This window comes from Ostrinia nubilalis, chromosome Z (assembly GCF_963855985.1).
Source record: "Ostrinia nubilalis chromosome Z, ilOstNubi1.1, whole genome shotgun sequence".
Taxonomy (NCBI): Eukaryota; Metazoa; Arthropoda; class Insecta; order Lepidoptera; family Crambidae; genus Ostrinia; species Ostrinia nubilalis.
Window position 1 is genome coordinate 23,727,035 of NC_087119.1, and position 23,861 is coordinate 23,750,895.

The 23,861-nt window shown below is 35.0% G+C and overlaps 1 protein-coding gene and 2 long non-coding RNA genes across 4 annotated transcripts in view; 1 reads left to right on the plus strand and 2 right to left on the minus strand.

The window, feature by feature from the left end:
- Positions 1-23,861, plus strand: part of LOC135086718 (calpain-C) — a 321,338-nt gene that overhangs the window by 170,847 nt on the left and 126,630 nt on the right. The window lies entirely within an intron of this gene.
- Positions 8,997-11,179, minus strand: LOC135087100 (uncharacterized). Of its 2 annotated transcripts, XR_010260679.1 has the most exons (4): positions 10,495-11,179; positions 10,203-10,374; positions 9,739-9,861; positions 8,997-9,377 (listed from the first exon to the last, which is right to left on the minus strand). It is a non-coding gene; the product is annotated as an uncharacterized LOC135087100 (long non-coding RNA). The 2 variants fall into 2 exon arrangements; XR_010260678.1 differs by lacking the exon at positions 10,495-11,179 and having other exon boundaries at positions 10,203-10,488.
- Positions 13,126-16,055, minus strand: LOC135087092 (uncharacterized). Its single transcript, XR_010260676.1, has 4 exons — positions 15,383-16,055; positions 15,091-15,262; positions 14,625-14,747; positions 13,126-14,259 (listed from the first exon to the last, which is right to left on the minus strand). It is a non-coding gene; the product is annotated as an uncharacterized LOC135087092 (long non-coding RNA).

Consider the following 23,861-nt stretch of genomic DNA (forward strand, 5'->3'; position numbering starts at 1 on the left):
TATGGATAACGTTTTGATGCTTGGTTTTTAAATAATTATTTATGATAATTGAAATGTAAGTTATGAAACAAATAATGCAATTATTTAAGTTTCTCATGACCTAAATTCGGTATATGTTTCGTTCACTAGAATTTATAATACACGAGTTTGAAGTTCACATAAATGACCAATTTTAAGAAAAATTAGCATAAGTACTACCAACCTAATTTTGGTTTTAATTCGATTTGTTTTATTTATCTTTGTTTATTTGTATTGTATATGAGATAGATAATAGTTAATTGACACAATTTGACAATAATCCATGAATTTTACTTGGGGAATTTGGAATAATCAGTATCACGAAACAAGAAACCGTATTATTGTTACTTTTTTTCCAAGTTCGTGATATATAAATGTATAGTGTTAGGTACTTTTATGACACAAACCATCAAAGAAATCGACATTTTTTTAGTTTTTAATACTTACCTAGGTACCTAAGAAATTAATTAATTACTTACTTTTTATTATGAGTCATTGGCGTATCTGAAGTAATTTTCAGGGGGGGGCTACCCTCACTTGAAGCAGCTCCAGGGGTGGGATTAGGAGGAAGGGGTTGTTAGCCCCCCCCCCCCCACATTTCTAATGGCTTGTATAAATATTTTCACATACTTATCGGTCAGAAATAACAAATCAAAATTGTATGGGTACGAAGGGGGAGGGGAGGGGGAGTCCTCCCCACATTTGTAATGGTTATATAAATATTTTCACATATTGTTAGAATTAACAAATCAAAATTTTATACGTAGGTACGTACCTAGCTAGACACACGTTATTTATCATACATATTTCAGGTAAGTAATATCGTCAATTTCACACAATACATTTATTCTAAATTTATATGATCGTTTTTAAATTTATTAAACCCTTAATCATTATTAAAATATCCTAACTCGATGCATAAAACCTTATCCCGAAATAGGGGACATGAGTTCACGAACTTAGAAACAGAGCAAAATTTTATCACGAAACAGGATCCAAACAAGAGGTCCGCAGAAAAATTAATATTAAAAAAAGTTCAAAGTATATAACTATAACTTATGTATTAAGTTACTGTCAAAAGACCAAAGTTTAGCATACAAAAGCTTTCATACTGATATCATGCTTGGTTATTTTTAAATAAAATGTTAAAGTCGTAAGAGCCTTAATATACCGAAGTAGGGGGCACTTACCTTACGGGTGGAATCTTGCAAGCTGAATTTGTTAGACCAACTTCCTGACGACAACTGTAGGTATTGGAACACATAGTAGTATTGTCTATGGTTTAAAAAATCAAATGTTTCTTCTTTTGTCTATTGTCATTCTCTTTGTGTCACTTATGAAGAATAAACTGAAAATGTGTTTAATCTCGTCTTTTTATTAGAAATCCTTCAACAGATGATTGAGTTAAAATTTTGGATATACATGTAATTCGGATGACAATGCAATATTGTGATGACATGGAGTCGATCTGATGATAGAGCTGGAATGCCAGTGGTCCCATAGCAACTCCGGGATTAAACGATTCCATCGGGTTTAGGCTCGTTTGATTTGTATTTATTTATTTATATACACCGTGTTACTTTGCATTCTTGCCATATTCACAGAGATAAAAGTAGGGAACAATACCTATTATTTAAGATAAACAAGAGACTCCCATAAAGAAAGTACACTAAGATTTTAGTAAATTTGGTTTTTCAGTACAAATTGGAATAAACCAATTTTGTCTCGCACCTTCTACAGGTGCAAGTGGAATAAACCTAGTGGGCGTGGCCTAGTTCTTATTAATCTGTTGTTTTATGGCTCTGGGTACCAGCCTTTTTATCCAGTCATAATAATTATTTTAAAATACTCTTCAGATTTTCCTTTCTACTTTACGGGCTTAGGACCGTCAAAAATACGTAATAATTATTAGGGTTTTAATTAATTTATAACATTGTACCCTATTTTTACAAATTAATAAATTAAGTATGAAATGAAATCACCTTATTCACAATAAATTATTTATTTATAAGTTCCAACTTACAAAGTTTACGTACTGCAAAGCAAGTGTTCAAAGTGTCCTCCGTTCTGATGAAGGCACAATCTAGCACGGCGAAGCGTAGGCTTTTCGCTTTAGTTTTCGCAACACATAAACGTTTTGTCTCACAGTTTCACTAAAACAATCCTTTCATGTAACGCGTTTACACTGTTTAAATCTCTTCTGCGCATACCAGTCGTTTCAAGTCACTCCAAAAATCGTGGATCGTGGTGGCCAAGCTACTGGACCCCTCGTCCAATCCACTGTTCACCAAACGTATTATTCGCGCACTTGACGTCCTTATTGTGGGGGAGCACCATCCTGCTGGTAGTAGAGCATTTGGTGTAACGCTAAGGGTACGTCATCATTTCGTCTAAGACGTCTTGCAGACACTCCAAGCACCATTTTGATTAAATTATTCGTTGTTTGAATACACTTCAGTCATTTTTGTATTATTTATAACGTGATTTGTGATTGATGGATTTCTCAGTTTTTTACAAGTGTCAAAAAGACATTTTAAAGACAATAGATTGCAATAGATATTTAAAAATACAATAAAAAGTAAAAAAGTCTCCATCGCCATCGCCAACAAGTGATGTGCATGCGTTACGATAATTAGTGGTGTGTTTAACAGATTGTCGATAAAATAAAATACTCAAGATTAAAAAAAAAATTTTTCGGGCATTATTTTTTTACGGATTTGTGTTCAGTATCAGTAATATAGCAACCTCTGTAAATATGGCAAGAATGCAAAGTAACACCCTGTATATAAGTAAGTAATATTATGTAAGTAAGCTACTTTAAAAATCACGAGTACCTACCTACTTCAATTCTCAAAGGCAAACAGGGTCTGATGATGGAGCTGGAATGTGGCCGTAGGAATAGGCTAGTTTCTTAAAAAACACTTTTAGTCCGTCAATTACACTATCAAAAAATATTGGACACGGTATATTTTTATTTGTCAACAAACAAGTAATTACGAAGTTATGATGCGATGAAATTCCGCGTGACGTCACAAATCGCAACAATTTTAAGCACGCCTTAACGTCATGGGCCTCTTCTGAACTTTGGCGCGCTTTATCTCTTTAAATTTTCATAAGTTTAAAAAAGTGAAAAATACATTTAAAGTATTTTTTTGGTAAGTTGACCGACGGACTAATTCAAACTCTTGCTTTACCCAGGAAACATCCCTATTCTTCGAAATGATTACGAGCTACATAACGAAAAATCTTTGCTACTACGCCGCAGCAAATTCCGCATCATAAATTAAAAGAAAAAACCTTTTTTTTAAACAAGTTTTTGTATGCTAGTAATTTTAGTTTCATGACATGCTCCCAAAATTCATCATCTTATAAGAGGATTTCAGTTTTTATCGACGAAACTTTTTAATTATTACAGCCTATAGGTACGTTTCATGGTTAGGTAATTTAGGGAAGTTTATTTGCACTTAACATGAAAAATATGCACCTTCAGTGGCAACAACAAGGTCTATTGAGTACCTATAGTCTACTAAAGGCATGAAATAAATTAATTTTCACCAAAAATTAAAACCAACTCCAAAACGAATCACCAAAAGGTAGGCTGCCACCGACTCCGAAAATATCAATCATGATATACGGGCATTTGTAATCAGTATCCACATTTTTTAATAAGCTCTATAGAACAATTTATCAATACCACTTTATCTTATTTTTTTTACTGTGGTATTTTCGCGAAGAAACATATTGAAAATCTAATTCTAAATGGCCCATTTGCGCCGAGCCTAAGTATCAAAAATATAAATTGTTTTCTTCAAGTAAATCGATTAAGTTACTGATTCTGACTCGCTCCTAATTTGGATACTAATTGCAAAGGCCTAGTAAATAAATAACGGAATATATTTTCAACTTTTACTTATCTAGTGCCGTTATTTTTGGAGTCGATTTTTTTACACTAATAGATTCTATTTAGGTAGATAATAGCGTCCGAGCATGCCTTAATTCAATCGTATCGTCTGACTGAACGTGCTCTATGAACAACTCTGACATAAAAACTATTGTCAAACAAAGACTAGGTTGCACCATCTTATTTTAAATTTGACAAAAGTCAAAAATCTGTCAAACTCCATACAAAAAAACACCGGTTATCGCCAAAGCTACGGTCAAAGTTAGGTCACGTCAGGTGGTGCAACTCAGCCAAAGAAAAAATTATTTTGATCGCTAATGTCAGTTTGCAGCGAGTGACACAACCTCCCCGTCTGAAGGCCAGCGGCCGACTGCCGCCCGCACCCCGCGAAGGCCCCCTCAACAGCAAAACGTTCGGAATTTATCAAAAGTAAAATTTATGAATGAAAGTAATGTTCGATTGAAAAACGCAACGTGTCATTTAAAGATTAAAGAATTCCTAATCTATTCGTGCAAAAATCTATTAAATTAACATAGCCGTTTTGGAGCAGTAGGGAATTTAAGTAAAAATTCGATGTCCCGTATTTATTTTTTTAATCCAAAACAAAGAGACGTAGCGAAAATTCAAACGTCACAAATGTAGTCCTTGAACTGTTGTATAACATATATTTTTTTCAACTATTTCTGTCCAGCAGTAAAAGAGGAGTAGGCTTTACAAAATGCCCATTTGACGCGGATTGAGGACTCTAATCGCCTTAATATAATATTGAAAATTGTCTATTGGTTGTACCGAATTAATGAAGCGAATGACGTTAACGTTGCGAAATCCCAAACGAGACATCAACTACCCTCCGTACATCTCCGTACTAGTATTAAATTTAACCTAACTGCGTTACTATTAGTGATTCCTCGCTCACCGCTAAAATTATAGCCATCTAAAATTACAGTCATGCATTTAGTATTTAATACCTTGCAGGGCGGGTAATAATTTATGTCCTACATACTTAAACTAGCTTTCCGCCCGCGGCTTCGCCCGCGTGGAATTTTGTCTGTCACAGAAAAACAATATCGCGCGCGTATTTACTCACCGTTTAGACCTACCCTGGACTACGACAAACATTTTAAAACTAAAATCAGCTCAATCGGCCCAGCCGTTCTCGAGTTATAATCAGACTAACGAAGATCAATTCATTTTTATTTATATAGATAGATAGATGATAGCTAGCGGCCGCCCGCGACTTCGTACGCGTGGATCCCGTTTTACCCCCTTCATCTATCTTAAGCGGTTTAGGTTTTTTTCATACAAATGTTTTTTCCCGCTAACTCCCGTTCCCGTGGGAATTTTGCGATATCCTGTTGTACCTAAGCTTTAAGTTTACTAAGGTACCTGCACACCAAATTTCAACCGTCTAACTTAAGCGGTTTAGATTTTTCATACAAAAGGATTTTATCGTTAATTCCCGTTCCCGTGGGAATTTCGGGAATTCCTTTCTTAGTGCACCTCTACGGTACCTAAACTACGTCCCTTTTAAATATCAAGTGCCTACGTTTAGCCGTTTAGGCTGTGCGTTGATCTGTCAGTCAGTCAGTCAGTTTCTCCTTTTATATATTTAGAAGATTAGATGATAGCTAGCGGCCGCCCGCGACTTCGTACGCGTGGATCCCGTTTTACCCCCTTCATCTATCTTAAGCGGTTTAGATTTTTTTCATACAAATGTTTTTTCCCGCTAACTCCCGTTCCCGTAAGAATTTTGCAATATCCTGTTGTAACTAAGCTTTACGTTTACTAAGGTACCTGCATGCCAAATTTCAAGCGTCTATCTTACGCAGTTTAGATTTTTTCATACATATGTTTTTTCCCGCTAACTCCCGTTCCCGTGGGAATTTTGCAATATCCTGTTGTACCTAAGCTTTAAGTTTACTAAGGTACCTGCACACCTAATTTCAAGCGTCTAACTTAAGCGGTTTAGATTTTTAATACAAAAGGATTTTTCCGCTAATTCCCGTTTCCGTGGGAATTTCGGGAATTCCTTTCTTAGTGCACCTCTACGGTACCTAAACTACGTCCCTTCCAAATTTCAAGTGCCTACATTTAGCCGTTTAGGCTGTGCGTTGATCTGTCAGTCAGTCAGTCAGTTTCTCCTTTTATATATTTAGATATTTACTCAATCAACGCTTATTTATCTTTTATAAAGATAGCGGAATTTTTATTAAAAGCTAAATCCAGTCGTCAGTCCACGTCAGTCGCAATAGACTACTATTAATGATTAAACGAACTTAAAAAGTGAAGTTCTATCATAATTATGCGAGGGCTTTGTCCGAAGAGATTAGAAATATAAGAACTATGTAGTATCACGTACGGTGATGCCAGTTTACGCACTGTTAGTTGAGGATATTTTTTTTTTGTGGGTATCTCAGTTTACATCCCATTTGACATTGGTATCCGTCGTCAGTTAGTTTGGAGTAGTAATTTGTATTTTTTATCATTTCACTAATATGGGGGTTTGTGTTTTTAATAATATACCTACATATAATGATTGTTAAAGACGGGTGGGAGGGTTTCTAATCTCTTCGGACAAAGCCCTCGCATAATGAGGATCATTTCGATTTTTAGCTGTGAATGCAGATTTATAGGGCTAAGAAATCCTTAATACACAGTCCAAAAATTTTTGTTCTACGACAAAAATTGACGAAGTTATGACCAAATTACTAAAAAAGTTCACTGACCGCCCGGCGCGGGGACGATGACGTCATTATATCCGTCATTATATCCTAGGGCGGCTATAATATAGGGGGCGCTGTTTAATTTTTCATACAAAATTTTTCGATGACACTTTGAATACGCAACGAAACGAACTCGAAAGTTTTTCCTACTAGAGGTACCGATCCGAACGCTGCCGGCGTACTTCGTGGATAGAAAATATTTTTTTCTAGCCAAACTATCAGTTTTAGAGAAAAACTTGTAATGACATTTATTCATCAGAATAAAGTAAGCTATCGATAGGTAATTTTTAAAAATAGAAATTGTGAAAAATAACGCAAAAAATCCATACGCTCATACGGTTCAATGGAACGCAGAGACGCGATTGGGGTCTCCGCGGTGGTATATTTGGCGATTTATTCAAATAAAGTGTTCATAAGTTGAGTCATATTATCTTCTTCCAAGTAAAATATAAAAATGTATAAGTATTAATTTATTTACTTCTAACAATAAGGTATAGCTGAGGCAGATACACTCTGCCTAGGCTCTAAGACATTGCTATGAAGATCATTTCGATGTACACGCAATACCTACCTGTTATTTAGTTTTTCTGAGTTAAACCTACGTACCTACCTATCTATTCGCCGTTCCCATGGGCGGGCCAGCTGCTGCAGGAACGGACAGCTGCTCCCTCCTGGAAATCTATTTAATCTTAGCCTAGAAGTTGGGTATGACTCCCCCTCGGCCAGAAACTGGGTATGACTTGACTTCCCCCCTCCCCCCAGGCCAGAAGCTGGGTAAGGCTAGCCCCTCCCCCCCCCAGCCCATAGAAACTGGTTATGACTTGACCCCCCCCCTCCCCCAGGCCAGAAGCTGGGTAAGGCTAGTCCCTTCCCCCAGTCCATAAGCATAAGCTAGGTATGACTCCCCCTCGGCCAGAAGCTGGGTATGACTTACCCCCCCCCCCCCCCAGGCCAGAAACTGGGTATGACTTGCCTCTCCCCCCCACCAAGCCCAGAAGCTGGGTAAGGCTTGCCCCTCCCCCCAGGCTATAAGCTGGGTATGACTTATCCCCCCCCCCCATCCAGGCCAGAAACTGGGTATTATTAGCATCATATTATGTATTATTATGTTCAATACAAACAATCATTAAGTTACACTCACCCCAACCGCGTCTCCGCATTGCATCGAATCCTATGAAAATGTGGTTTTTGGACATAGCGATACTTATTTTTCACAATTTTTATTTTTTTAAATTACTGGTCGATAGGTTACTTTATTTTGATGAATAAATGTTATTAAAAGTTTTTTTCTAAAACTGATAGTTTAGCTGGAAAAAAATATTTTCCATCCCAATAGTACGCCGGCTGCGCTCGATTCGGATATAGTGACGTCACGCGGCCCTACGTACGTTGACTTTTAGCGGCAAAAACGGTCTATGTTTATTACTTAATATCTTCGTAAGTAATGGTCCGATTTGGATAATTCAAAAAGATATATCTTTCTTATGTCTTAAAGATTAACGTAGATACTAGTTTTATTGAATTTTCTACAACAGTACTGATCCTCATTATGATAGAACTTCACTTTTTAAGTTCGTTTAATCATTAATTATGCTCGTGCTTTGTCCTCGAGATTAGAAATAAGAACTATGTAGATTTTGAGAGAACAGTGGTGCGATTGTCTAAGGCAATCGTATTCATTAGACAGTTCATAACGTACGTTATGATGTGTCAAACGGCTAATTCTAATTGTGTAAGGAGTTCATAAAACGATGACGATATGATAACGATTTGATCGTAATTTTATACGATGAGTGAATGATGAATATGATTTTGACAGAAAATTCGAATTGTCTAAGTTTCATGAGCCCATTGCTAATGTCAAATGATTGCGGTGACTCGTAACTCATGATAATCGTATAAATTCTCATAGAGGTGTAATTCTATCCTCGTCCTCGTATGCAAATTGTTAATTTATTTCTTTGAAAGATAAAGTGTGGTAAGCGGTGAGTGCTTGGTGTTAATGGAAATAAGTTTTAGTGAGACACAAGAGTTCTTTTTCATCAACAACTATAGCACTAAAAGCTGAGTTACACGTGTTAAGTAGATAAGTGTTTTTCACTTAATTTTACGTGATTAAATTGCACGTAGTTAAAACACAAGCACAATCTAAATTTTGACTTGAAACTTACTACCTACTAAGTTTTGTACTATACTACTACGCAATTAATTACTTAAAATTAAGTCAATAAAGTAGTTAGGTAGGTACCTACTTATCTACTTAACACGTTTTAATCAGCCTTAACCCACAATACTGCCAAAGTGGTAGGGTAAAGTTATGTTGGGACAAATGACTAATAAAATAAAGAAAACTATTTAAATATACACATCTTTTTATTTAAATTCTTTACACAGACACAGACAGCTATAAGTACTTCTTTTGTGGTCAGCCTTCGTCTCTTTACAAACTAAGTTTTCATTTTAAATATAATACTATAGGTACTTTAATCATAATATCATTCTTGAAAACTTAGTTTTTTTTTTGGAACAATCAACAAGATATAAAATAACCATGAAAAATCAACAGCCTCCCTACTCATTTGTACTTGTCGTTTTTTCTAACAAATAATTATGCAATAAAATGTATTGTTTTAAACTTTTATGGTTACTAAAATAATAATCATTAATACACTTCGAAGAGTTCCAACACTGGTAGATGGTAGGACAGGTGCAGGCGCTGTAGAACAAGATGAGAGCTGCAATGACAAACAAAATAACATGTTAGCTGCTAGCTAGGATATAGCAACAACACATATCTATTATCCTACTAATATTATAAATGCGAAAGTTTGGATGTCATAATGTCTGGATGTTTGTTACTCTCACGCCAAAACTACTGAACGGATTTTGTGTAAACTTAACAGTATTATTGTTTGTAACCTAGATTATCATACAGTCTATAATTTATGACAATCTGTGACAAACTAAATTTTAAGCGGATGAAGCCGCTGGCAAAAGCTACTAAAAATACCTTCATTATTTGTGCAACATAAATCATACTGTTCATACATAATAATAATATAAACATACATTATCATATTCCATTATTTAACTTACATATTTTAGAGTAGCAGTAGCAGTAACTGGAGTATTCTCCACCTGGGTGTGGGAAATTATTGGAAGAGTTCCAACACTGGTAGATGGTGGGACAAGTGCAAGTGCTGTAGAGCAAGACGAGAGCTGCAATGAGAAACAAAAAAAACATGTTAGCTGCTAGCTAGAATGTGGCTGAAAAATTGTGATAAATCTTAGTCACTGTTTTTTTATGCATAACGAGGCAGGTATTTGACCACAATCGCACCAAGTGTTAAGTGGGATGCAGTCTAGGATGGTACATATCTGCGCTGTAAGTGCCTATTCACTCTGGCCTTGTAAACACCCGGATTATAGTCTTCGGGAAAGACAGCAGCAGGCAACAAATTCCAGTCCCTAGCTGTTCGCATTATAAGAGTCATAATAATGTTATGTTGTGTAAGTATGTTGAACAGTTTATTGGTTAATGTCAATAAAATAGGCCTTACCGTTTTCCAGGCTTGCACCTCTTTAGACGTCCCATCCCCAATCTTGTTTAGTGCCCAGGACGTGTTGCGCCAGAACTCAAGTCAAGGAACCCTCATCACACGACCACGCGCTGTTACTACATTATTTAGCTGGGTCTCCATCTGGCGTGGGCAATTATTCTTGCCTTTGGCACTGAAAATGAAATTGATTATTTGATATGAAGAAACCAAAGTTACAGGAGTAGTTATTGAAACTTGGGTTGTTTTCATTTTTGATAGAATGCCTTAATTTAGTGTAATAATCTATACTTACTTGTGTTTATAAACAAATTTAACATAATTCAAAAACTTCGTAAAAGTTTTTCCAAGTTTTTTGACACTTGACAGATAACACTTGTCATTCACAGAACATAGATTAAAATACTACTTCTCAAAACACTTATTTATGTATAATTTATTAAATGTGAGATTAAGTTCGCCTTAGGTTAAAATTTTGGCATTAAAGTATAAATAAATAAAAAGAAGTAAGCATTTCACGTCGTTTTTCGTAGTCCATTAACGCCACCTATTGTAGAGTAGTAGTCAACTTAGCCTGCCTAGCCTTAAAGTATGTATGCCACCTGGGGGCGGGTAGTGGAACTCGTATTTCATTCGTTCTATGCGTTTGGTTATATGATTTGCAGAGGTAAATTTTTAATTCGAATTCAATGTTTTTATGAATAAAAGTATGTTATTAAGGTGCAATCATAAAATTTTATTAAAAAAAACTGCATTTGAACATGGATTTCATTCGTTATTTGTTAAAAAATAATGAGTTTTAGCGAATGTTTTTCATTAATAAAACGCAAATCCATGAAACGATTATATACGACCGGTCACTTTTCGGTCTTCATGAAATGGACAAAATTACACAATTCGAATTTAGATATACGATCGATGATCAATTGTATTCATTGTCCATCCATGAACAACTTTACACAATCGCACCTCTGATGTGAAATGATAATAAAAACAAAGCTGTTTATTACTTTGCAAAAATAATAAATCATTGGTAAGAATACAATGCTTGTTTTATAATTACTATTAAGTGTGACATAACTGTCATAGTTACCCGAGTGAATACTTTCGTATAATTGATAATTAAGGGTAAGTAATTAAAGGCAAGTATAATTAGCTGTTATATTAGCCATAATGTAAGTGGGAAAGTTAATTATTGTTTCCCAAATCAATTGTCAGTATTAGGTTCTTCTGTCAATTAAATGTTGATTGTTATTTCTGGACGCAATAGGCATTCTGTTAAAGAATTTGCCCAAAGTACCTATTTGAAATAACGCTCCAACCGGGGGTAATTCTGATAATCAAGATTAATTCCTAGTGTATATGCTCTAGACGAGGCAGCATGCCTCGTGCTGTGAGTGGTGAATATCAAGGTGTCAATATCACAAGCCTGCAATGTTAATTGAACTAAACTTGTGACTAAACTAAGTGCTCTTTGTTAGAGCGGTAAAAAATTTCGTAAGCAACACTTTGCACAAAATGCTTGTACATGACATAAATTGTCAAGACAATACCAAGATTGATTGTTGTGCACTTGGGCGCGATGTCGTGATTAGATTGAATATTTGTATGCATAATATTTGAATGCTTCTAAGGAAGGTTTGAACAATGTGTGTAATAATTACACTAACTAATGACAGTAAAATGGCTAATTTCTAAATATTTTAAATTTTTCGGAAACCATAATATCTGATTATGTTTCCAATATGACAGCCAAATTGAAAAGACAAGCTTATTACAGCTATCGAAATTCACAATTTTTTATTAAAATAGTGGAATCTAATACCTCAATGAATGATAGTTATGGCAAAAGTAAAACAATTTCCTTGAAATTGTTTAAGGAAATTGTTTTGTACTGCTTGATCATCAGACAATGATGAAGATATAATATCCATAGATAGATGAAGATGTAATCTTCGTTTTAATGAGACATTTAGACACATGTAGCGTTTTTATTTTTATTCAATTAAAGAAACAAAGCTAGACTACATTATAAGGGTACTGCTAGTATACCCGTCGCTTGATCACATGTGATTTTTCGCAATGTATGTGTAATACAAAAAAGGAAGGAAACCGCAGAAATAAGCTTGACCTTGTTGTCTTAAAATTTTTAATTGCGTATGCATCGGGGTACCTATCTAATTTGGGGTATATAACGATAACGAATTTAGCAAAATTAACGATGCCACGTTCTCCAAATGTAAAAATGATAAAATGGTGAATTTGGTAATGTCGAGTCCATACTAATATTGAATGGACTCTTCAAGATTCGGTATCTACCATGCTATTATCTAGATAAGATAGATCATTAGATAGGACACATCATTGTGTATTGATGATTATAATGATTTTTCTAGTTTCGCATCATTGCCACAATTATTTTTATTTGTGTTAAGTGAGGGGAAACTGCACGCCACCTATGCGGTGTACAAAACTGAATTTCATTCTGAGAAACTGAGAATTTTGAAGATCCTTAGTAAATACTTTAAGGCCAAGAAAGGTCAATGTTTGGAATCTTTGCAGATTAATTCTTATATTATGTTTTTAATATTAGATAATATTAATAAAATAAAATAGATGTTGGACCATGGGTCCCCAGAAGTTTCCCCGTAACACGCCGCCCCCCATCCCGTAGTTGAGACATCGGAGTACTATATTTTATGACACTTAATATAAGTTTATGAATAGCCTGATATAATTGCAATTTTTCTATGTCCGAATATAATCATGTATTATGTGATTTATACTGACATTTATTATTGGTTGTGAGATTGAAATCACATAACTCTATCCTAGTACAACAGAGTCACTTATTACTAGTGACCACTGATGGTAAAAATTTAAAAGCCAACCGACATATTTTACGAGATTCAACTGTTGCGGTTCTGTGGTGCGATTGTCTAAGGCAATCGTATTCATTTGACAGTTCATAACGTACGTTATGATGTGTCAAACGGCTAATTCTAATTGTGTAAGGAGTTCATAAAACGATAACGATATGATAACGATTTGATCGTAATTTTATACGATGAGTGAATGATGAATATGATTTTGACAGAAAATTCGAATTGTCTAAGTTTCATGAGCCCATTGCTAATGTCAAATGATTGCGGTGACTCGTAACTCATGATAATCGTATAAATTCTCATAGAGGTGTAATTCTATCCTCGTCCTCGTATGCAAATTGTTAATTTATTTCTTTGAAAGATAAAGTGTGGTAAGCGGTGAGTGCTTGGTGTTAATGGAAATAAGTTTTAGTGAGACACAAGAGTTCTTTTTCATCAACAACTATAGCACTAAAAGCTGAGTTACACGTGTTAAGTAGATAAGTGTTTTTCACTTAATTTTACGTGATTAAATTGCACGTACTTAAAACACAAGCACAATCTAAATTTTGACTTGAAACTTACTACTAAGTTTTGTACTATACTACTACGTTTTGTACTATACTACTACGCAATTAATTACTTAAAATTAAGTCAATAAAGTAGTTAGGTAGGTACCTACTTATCTACTTAACACGTTTTAATCAGCCTTAACCCACAATACTGCCAAAGTGGTAGGGTAAAGTTATGTTGGGACATGTAAAAGTGCCCTGTGTGGGCTTATTTACAGGAATAAATGACTAATAAAATAAAGAAAACTGTTTAAATATACACATCTTTTTATTTAAATTCTTTACACAGACACAGACAGCTATAAGTACTTCTTTTTTGGTCAGCCTTCGTCTCTTTACAAACTAAGTTTTCATTTTAAATATAATACTATAGGTACTTTAATCACAGCATTCTTGAAAACTTAGTTTTTTTTTGGAACAATCAACAAGATATAAAATAACCATGAAAAATCAACAGCCTCCCTACTCATTTTACATCATTTTTTTCTAACAAATAATTATGCAATAAAATGTATTGTTTTAAACTTTTATGGTTACTAAAATAATAATCATTAATACACTTCGAAGAGTTCCAACACTGGTAGATGGTAGGACAGGTGCAGGCGCTGTAGAACAAGATGAGAGCTGCAATGACAAACAAAATAACATGTTAGCTGCTAGCTAGGATATAGCAACAACACATATCTATTAGGTATCCTACTAATATTATAAATGCGAAAGTTTGGATGTCATAATGTCTGGATGTTTGTTACTCTTTCACGCCAAAACTACTGAACGGATTTTGTGTAAACTTAACAGTATTATTGTTTGTAACTTAGATTAACATACAGTCTATAATTTATGACAATCTGTGACAAACTAAATTTTAAGCGGGTGAAGCCGCTGGCAAAAGCTACTAAATACCTTCATTATTTGTGCAACATAAATCATACTGTTCATACATAATAATAATATAAACATACATTATCATATTCCATTATTTAACTTACATATTTTAGAGTAGCAGTAGCAGTAACTGGAGTATTCTCCACCTGGGTGTGGGAAATTATTGGAAGAGTTCCAACACTGGTAGATGGTGGGACAAGTGCAAGTGCTGTAGAGCAAGACGAGAGCTGCAATGAGAAACAAAAAAAACATGTTAGCTGCTAGCTAGAATGTGGCTGAAAAATTGTGATAAATCTTAGTCACTGTTTTTTTTATGCATAACGAGGCAGGTATTTGACCACAATCGCACCAAGTGTTAAGTGGGATGCAGTCTAGGATGGTACATATCTGCGCTGTAAGTGCCTATTCACTCTCACCTTGTAAACACCCGGATTATAGTCTTCAGGAAAGACAGCAGCAGGCAACAAATTCCAGTCCCTAGTTGTTCGCATTATAAGAGTCATAATAATGTTATGTTGTGTAAGTATGTTGAACAGTTTATTGGTTAATGTCAATAAAAATAGGCCTTACCGTTTTCCAGGCTTGCACCTCTTTAGACGTCCCATCCCCAATTTTGTTTAGTGCCCAGGACGTGTTGCGCCAGAACTCAAGTCGAGGAACCCTCATCACACGACCACGCGCTGTTACTACATTATTTAGCTGGGTCTCCATCTGGCGTGGGCAATTATTCTTGCCTTTGGCACTGAAAATGAAATTGATTATTTGATATGAAGAAAGCAAAGTTACAGGAGTAGTTATTGAAACTTGGGTTGTTTAAATTTTTGATAGAATGCCTTAATTTAGTGTAATAATCTATACTTACTTGTGTTTATAAACAAATTTAACATAATTCAAAAACTTCGTAAAAGTTTTTCAAGTTTTTTGACACTTGACAGATAACACTTGTCATTCACAGAACATAGATTAAAATACTACTTCTCAAAACAATTATTTATGTATAATTTATTAAATGTGAGATTAAGTTCGCCTTAGGTTAAAATTTTGGCATTAAAGTATAAATAAATAAAAAGAAGTAAGCATTTCACGTCGTTTTTCGTAGTCCATTAACGCCACCTATTGTAGAGTAGTATTCAACTTAGCCTGCCTAGCCTTAAAGTATGTATGCCACCTGGGGGCGGGTAGTGGAACTCGTATTTCATTCGTTCTATGCGTTTGGTTACATGATTTGCAGAGGTAAATTTTTAATTCGAATTCAATGTTTTTATGAATAAAAGTATGTTATTAAGGTGCAATCATAAAATTTTATTAAAAAAAACTGCATTTGAACATGGATTTCATTTGTTATTTGTTAAAAAATAATGAGTTTTAGCGAATGTTTTTCATTAATAAAACGCAAATCCATGAAACGATTATATACGACCGGTCACTTTTCGGTCTTCATGGAATGGACAAAATTACACAATTCGAATTTAGATATACGATCGATGATCAATTGTATTCATTGTCCATCCATGAACAACTTTACACAATCGCACTTCTGAGCTGGATGCGGCTGGTGCGCTCACGAGCATGACACGTGATGACTGTTTTGAAAGTCAGGAGGTCAGCCCAAGTAACATTTTACTCCATTTAAGAGTTCACATTTAGTTCCAATGTGTACTTAAAGCATTAGTACAGTTCACTCGTGATGTATAAGCTGTATTATTGCAATTAATTACACCTATACCTGTCTAAGGGACTTATAGGAGTGTAGACTAGTGTAGAGTTATACTTTTATACGATTGTTGGTGTTATAATACTCTAACAACTATCCTTTAGTCAGCCATCTGACTAAGAGCATTATAGGAGGGTAGAGATACGGCAACCGCTGTTTAACGGCCTACTTGTACGATGTTATAGAGCTAGCATTTTAATAGAACACACGTGGTCATTTATAAAGCCAAAGGCTGTTATGTTTACTTGTTTTAGACTGTTATACAGCTAGTAGCTGTAGTAGGACTTGTTTGTGATAATTAAAATAACCTTTTTTTACTATCTGTACAAAAGTGTTTCAATGGTTCGCATGTACACTGTAGGCTGTTAAAAGGACTATATGTGTTGTCCATTAACATCAATAGCAGTTTATTTGTCCACAAGTACTACTCTTATTTGCTTTAAGCTGAACACGAATGTGAATGTGATATTCTATTACACATTTCCCCAAGCCTGTTTTTAGTTGTTCATGGTGGTTCTGTACATGATGCAGAGGAAAATATTATGCCTGAACCTGAAATTTCCCTTCAAAATATACCAGATATCAGAGTGTGATGATTGCAGTTCTTGTGATAATGAATACCATTTTGATTTGGACAATTATTTAACCTTTCGCAAAAAAAAAATAAGAACATGGGCTATTGAAAATCGTATTCCTCATTCCGCTTTGAATAAATTGTCAAGCATAATAAACGAATTTAAACCGGGAACACTACCGTCTGATGCTTTAGGTATTCATACTTGACTATTAGTACCTGGGCTAGGCGATTTAACGGACATTAATAATTTTTATTGCGGATCTCTAAAATTTCAGTATTTGAAAGAATTAAAGATACACAATTGACCTGAACTAGGTACATCTTAAAGCTGTACATAAGTTCACATTAGAATAAATTTATAGACATTAGCGCTGTAGTGGTACAAATGTGGAACTTCATATAGATAACAGCATTCTAACAGAACACATGTGAACCTAATATACGCTCACCGCATTAAATTGGAGTTATAACAGTTCACATAGCCGTATTTCATTTCCACCATTTTGTTCTACATAACCTAAAATATTTACCAAATAAATCTCCAAAATTAATGCAGATTTATCACAAAATTCGCAGATAGAGCGATTGAGTTTTGGTTTCATGTTATAATTAATTACCGTAATATAATTATAATGCCAATCCAATATCAAAAACTGAAAATTGTAGATTTCCTCTCAGCCAGTTTTAAATATTTTAAAATGAATATCGCGTTTTTACAGAGGCGCATAAATATTTTAGCTGTAAATATGTATACATTTCACGATAAAGTTGCATTCCCAATGGCATTAACATTATTAAGTATTTAAAACCCGTGTTATTATTTGCATAAATGATTATCCGCCCGAGTTGTTTCCCTCTTGGCACTCACGTACAAATACCAAACTAATATTAAAATGTGGAAATAATTTAAGACACACGTGAACTTTAGGTAGCATTGGAGTACTTTTGTCGGACTTTATAACTTTGAAAGCTGTGCATTTAGCCACTTGTTACTCTTTATTGTCCTCACGTACGTTGTATGGTTCACACTGCGTCCCATATAGTGCCGTAAGTCAGCCTTAAGTACGATGTTACTACTTAAACTGCTATTATAATGCTATTATACTGCTAATGTACAGCCATAGTGAACTTAAAGCTGTCTAATTTGTGCCCAAACTGGTTCTATAAAAGCATTATAGCAAGCTATACAGCTCGTATACAGCTGACATACACAGCTTGTGGAGTACATGTGAACGACTATTGAACTCTTAAATGGAGTAAAATGTTACTTGGGAGGTCCTCTGTTTTCATCGGTTGTCTGCCTTTCGGGGAAGTCCCTTCAAGGTTAAATTCGTATAAGAAAGGACTTTTTTGGTGGCTGCTGATTTGATTTTGGGATTCAATTTCAGATCAGCCCCAAACTTTGAAGTTCGCTAGGCAGTTTTTAGTGTTTTGGAAAGTTTTTATCAAAAGACATGGAGTCAATCTTCGGTGTTTGTAATAAATAAATAAATAGATAAGTCTTTAGAGAATAGATAATTCTTTGAACAATTTCACACAGCGCCAGCTGGCCCCAAAGTAGGTAATAATTGATCTTATCTTTAATGAGTCTAAGTAGAATTACGTTTTTTCTGATAAGGAATTCTGTAATTGTGTTGAGGCTTGTCCTACACAGGATCATCACCAATATTACAATCTCATCATGAAGGGGCGCAGCTGTTTCAGACCAACAGCGTTGCAGGTGTCGAATCTAATTGATTTCTAGTTTCAGCAGCAGCGGAAGCGGCGCAGATGGCAACGAGAGCAGCAGCGTCGGCGGCGGCAGGGTTCGAGGCTAAGGGTTCTGAGTCCAATGTTTCGATAGCTACTAATGGTTTTTCACCTGCTAACGATTTGGCGTGTATCATATCACCGCCCCGTAGTGTGGATATGAACCCATCAAATCATGTCTTATTAAGACAACTCCCAATTTCTAAACAAGTAGGTATGCATTATTGCATTTTTTTTTTGTTTTTTTTTAATGTGATAATGTACTTTTACAAGTATGGAACAGCCCTTTTGACTGCCTGCTAAAATATGTAGCGGGTAGGTAACAACTTAACACGAATTTTCTGCATGCCTAGTAATATTAACGTTTATATCAATTTAAAATTAAATATTATCGCCAAATTGTTATCACCGAAAAACTTAGACTTGAGCTTACTTGACTTGAAGAAGTAAGTAGGTAAGACAGTAAAATTACAACCCGTTGTAGTTGCCCGCAATACCGAAAATATCGTAATATTTTTAGGATTCTGCGTCTGATTTAGAGGGTAGGTATTGTTGATAATACCGCAAACCATCATATTATAAAAATCACACAGCTCCGCAGTATGGTAGTATGGGTAATTATTATTTAAAAAAATAATTAACTTCGAATATCTGATTTAGAAGTAGGTTATTAATGCAAAGTTTTTAGTGCCGCAAACCCTTAGATATAGATAAATCATTACATTACGAACGTCTGATTTGAAGGCATGTATATATTAATATCGCAAACTGTCAGACAAAAATAACCACACAAATTAAATAACGTGACAACCCGTGTACGGTTGCCCGCAATATGGTAGTATGTGTAATGATAATATTGTATTAAGTAAATAGAATTTACTGTATTCGTCTGAATTAGAGGTAGGTAATAACTCAAACGTTAAAACGCAAATCGTCAGACAAAAAACCACAACTAGCATAACGTGACAACCTGGTATGGTTGCCCGCAATATGGTAGTATGTGTAATGATAATATTGTATTAAGTAAATAGAATTTACTGTATTCGTCTGAATTAGAGGTAGGTAATAACTCAAACGTTAAAAACGCAAATCGTCAGACAAAAACCACAATTAGCATAACGTGACAACCTGGTATGGTTGCCCGCAATATGGTAGTATGTGTAATGATAATATTGTATTAAGTAAATAGAATTTACTGTATTCGTCTGAATTAGAGGTAGGAGTAGAACTCGAACGTTAAACCGCAAACCCTCAGACAAAAAACACAACTAGCTTAAGGAGACAACCCGGTATGGTTGCCCGCACCATGGTAGTATGTGTAATAATGGATAGAACTTACTGCACTGTTTTCTTCTTCGTTTGGTTGAAGGCGATGAACTTGGGTTTTTTCTAATTGTCTGAATTAGAGGTAGGAGTAGAACTCAAACGTTAAACCGCAAACCCTCAGACAAAAAACACAACTGGCATAAGGAGACAACCCGGGATGGTTGCCCGCACTATGGTAGTATGATTGTGTAATGATGATGTTCTTCTTCTTCTTCTTTTGTTTAAGGGCGATGAACTTGCGATTTTTCCAATTGTCTGAATTAGGGGTAGGAGTAGAACTCAAACGTTAAACCGCAAACCCTCAGACAAAAAACACAACTGGCATAAAGAGACAACCCGGGATGGTTGTTCGCATTATGGTAATGTGTAACGATGATCTTCTGTTGAACCGCTTGAACGACGTTCAACACCCAATATCTTCTGCTCCAATTTATTTATTTTCTTCAGCAAATGTTCCTTAACCTCATTTGACGTTTTTCGTTCGGCATTTTGACGACACAAAAACACTATTTTTAGCACTGGGTACGTATTTAAGTAGAAGAAGTGCGAACTGGCAGAGCACTGAATCGTGACTGACGACGGATACCAATGTCAAATGGGATGTAAACTGAGATACCCACAAAAAAAAAATATCCTCAACTAACAGTGCGTAAACTGGCATCACCGTACGTGATACTACATAGTTCATATTTCTAATCTCGAGGACAAAGCACGAGCATAATTGCAATGTTACAATTTAAAATGTCACAGTGATTCAAATGATGTGCCGAAAGACGAAATAAGCCGAATATAGCAAGAACCACGAGCTGTTCAACGAAACCACTGGCCTGTACCTCTAGTAGGAAAAACTTTCGAGTTCGTTTCGTTGCGTATTCAAAGTGTCATCGAAAAATTTTGTATGAAAAATTAAACAGCGCCCCCTATATTATAGCCGCCCTAGGGGGCGCTGTTTAATTTTTCATACAAAATTTTTCGATGACACTTTGAATACGCAACGAAACGAACTCGAAAGTTTTTCCTACTAGAGGTACTGTAATAAACACTGGACAGGCCGTCACCATAATTAAAAATGACAGGTAATTTTGTGTGCCAATTTGAAGCGCCACTACGATTATGCCGAGAACCAATTTTGACGTATATTGTATGGAGTTACCATAGGAGTAAGCGAGAAAGAACAGGTCAGTGAACGAAATCGGTTTGAATGAGTTTCGCAAAGCAAATCGATATGGGTAGGGCTATAATTGTGCAATATCCTTCAAAATCCGAAACAAATTACGTCAAATACGAAACTTCGTCTGTCAGTTGGTTGTTTCGTAGTAGCACTTTGGAGGGAACATCGAAATAGGTACGTCATTTTTTTTTTTTTTTTTTTTTATTGAACGGACGTCTTTCCCGATTTCGTATCCGAAACGTTACACAGTACTTATACAATTTAAGATTCGATTGTAGGTAATTTTGACGGATTTCGTTTTTCATAGTAGGCCAGCTGGATGTCATTTGTGTGTGGTCGAGTGGTCAAGATTATTTCACTGTTTTGTACCAATAATCAATCACTGAACCAGTCACCACGAATCCGAAGCACTATTTCTCATAAACATCCACGATTTGACTCACGTAAGATCTGAAAAAATCTCAGAGTTAATTTTTCAGCGTACCAATAAGTGCTAACGAACTGTCAAATAGTTGCGAAAAACGGTTCTGTTTGACGTGACGGCGATGGAGCTAGGGCATTTGAGGGAGCTGGAGACACAGGTTCACACATCTCTTTTTATCACACAGTGTTGCTGCTAGTGACATCTCGCTCGCTCAATTCTTTGTTGCTATATTCCGCTAGGTATATATTAACTTTATGGCCGAAATATGAGTAAAATTATTCCCTTTGTAGATTTCCACAGACAACAAATATTACATGAGTATTGTGTAATCTGTGCTTACAGTTACGAGCATCACAAAATAAAAAACTCATTTCTTTTTTATTTTTCGATGCATTTGCTACGGCTAGTTTTTCCTATAATGGTCGCCGCACACTGGCTTCACGCCACAGCCACAAAACCAGTGTGACCACTTTTTCATCAGATAATCTACCAAAAACGATGCTCAAATCTACCAAAATCTACCAAGACCTATTTAAAATTCTACTTAAATTCTACCACATAAAATAAAACATATAATTTGAACAAAATATAGTATTTTTATTTATTTATCATCATCATTATAGTCTTTTTTAACATTTTTATATATTTTTTTGACATTTTTCATTACTTATTTATAGCATGGATGCTTCAGGTTTAAAATTTGTGCAATTTCCAGCGCTCTTTATAATATTAGTATAGATGTTACGGTTAATGTGATAAATTGAATTGATAAATAACCGGTTATTATGAATAATTACCGACAGTCGCGGTAAAAGTGATAAATTAATCACATTTAACAGTGATTATTTAATAATTCAACCTTAGTACTAACAAATTTCATAAAAGAGAACAACATCTTGTGTACGTGCTCGTGTACAGCCAAACTTTTGAACGTTTTGATGTCCGCCCTTTTGCTCAACTGGCATCCGCAGAATACCAGTGGTCGTGACGTGCTCTCTGCCGTCACGGCTTATACTGAGCAGATGCCATTTTGGTGCATGTACTTTACTGTTTGGTTTTGTTATATCTATTTGTTATTTTATTTTGTACTAGCATCGAATAAATACTTTTCTTTCTTTCTTTCTTTCTTTCTAATTTGGCATAATGAGTTTTTAATGTTTCTTGCATAATATTACTTTTCCATGATGCCTATAACATAATGTTTTGATTTAAAGTGAAAAATAGGTTAAGGTGCGGCGGGGGTGGCCCTTGGGCCACCCCTAAGCCGCCTATTTAGTTTTGTACACATATAAATGACCTCATATTAATCACATTTACCAAATCATGCGGTGATTATTCATAATAACTGGCGATTATTCATAATTTTCACATTTATCACTTTGACCGTAACATAGATATAATTATAACACTTTTAAAATTAGTATGTACTATTTAATAATACAAGTTTTAAGTTTAATTTCATTGATAAATAAAAGTACTTCTTAAAAATAAACCCTTGCTTGGTTTGAACGTTTGAATTTTTTTATGTCGATATTAACAACACTAACTAGCCAATATGTGGCAACATTTGTGTGCATTGAATTGAACTGTCAAGTTAGTTCGCCTTCATAAAGTGACCATAAACGGACCCTAAAGTTCTTTTTTTCTGGCCTGGATTCTCGGCTCGGTTACAATTTAATTTTGGACTACCATTTATTACAATGTTCTAAAAATACCAATTATCTACCAAAATCTACTAAACGATTTCGCACTACTAAATCATCGTTCTCTTCGCCTCAAATCTACCAAAAAAGTAGAAATCTACTAAAAGTGGTCACGCTGCACAAAACGCTGCCCTCGGCACTTTTATTACATACATTTTCGTGTGACGGCGCCGCGCCGCGGCGTTAACGCCGCCGCACGAAAAGTGGTAATACGTTTTGTGACTGTGGCGTGAAGCCAGTGTGCGGCGACCCTAGGTTCTATGAAAAAAGAAAGAAGAAGAAAGAAAAAGATTTTATTAACACAGTAAGCACAAATTATATACAATAACTATAAAGTACTTATAATGAATAATGTTCTACTACATATTGTATTATTTTCAAATAATTTGACTGACATAAAAGGTGAAAAATATTATTAAATACAATGTTTTTGGTAAGAACGTGTTGCCAATTGAAACAACTAAACATGTTCGTAAATCTTAATCAACCCAAGTAAAAGTAGATTATACATCGAAGAAAAAAAACAGCCAAGTGCGAGTTGTACGTGGGTGCAGGGGGCTTTACATTTTATCAAATCATATCGATTTTACATGTATGTATTTGAAAAATAGAAAAGATGTTTCAAGAAAGTTATCAGGAGTTATCTTACCATTTTTAATTGTAGAAAAATCTGCATT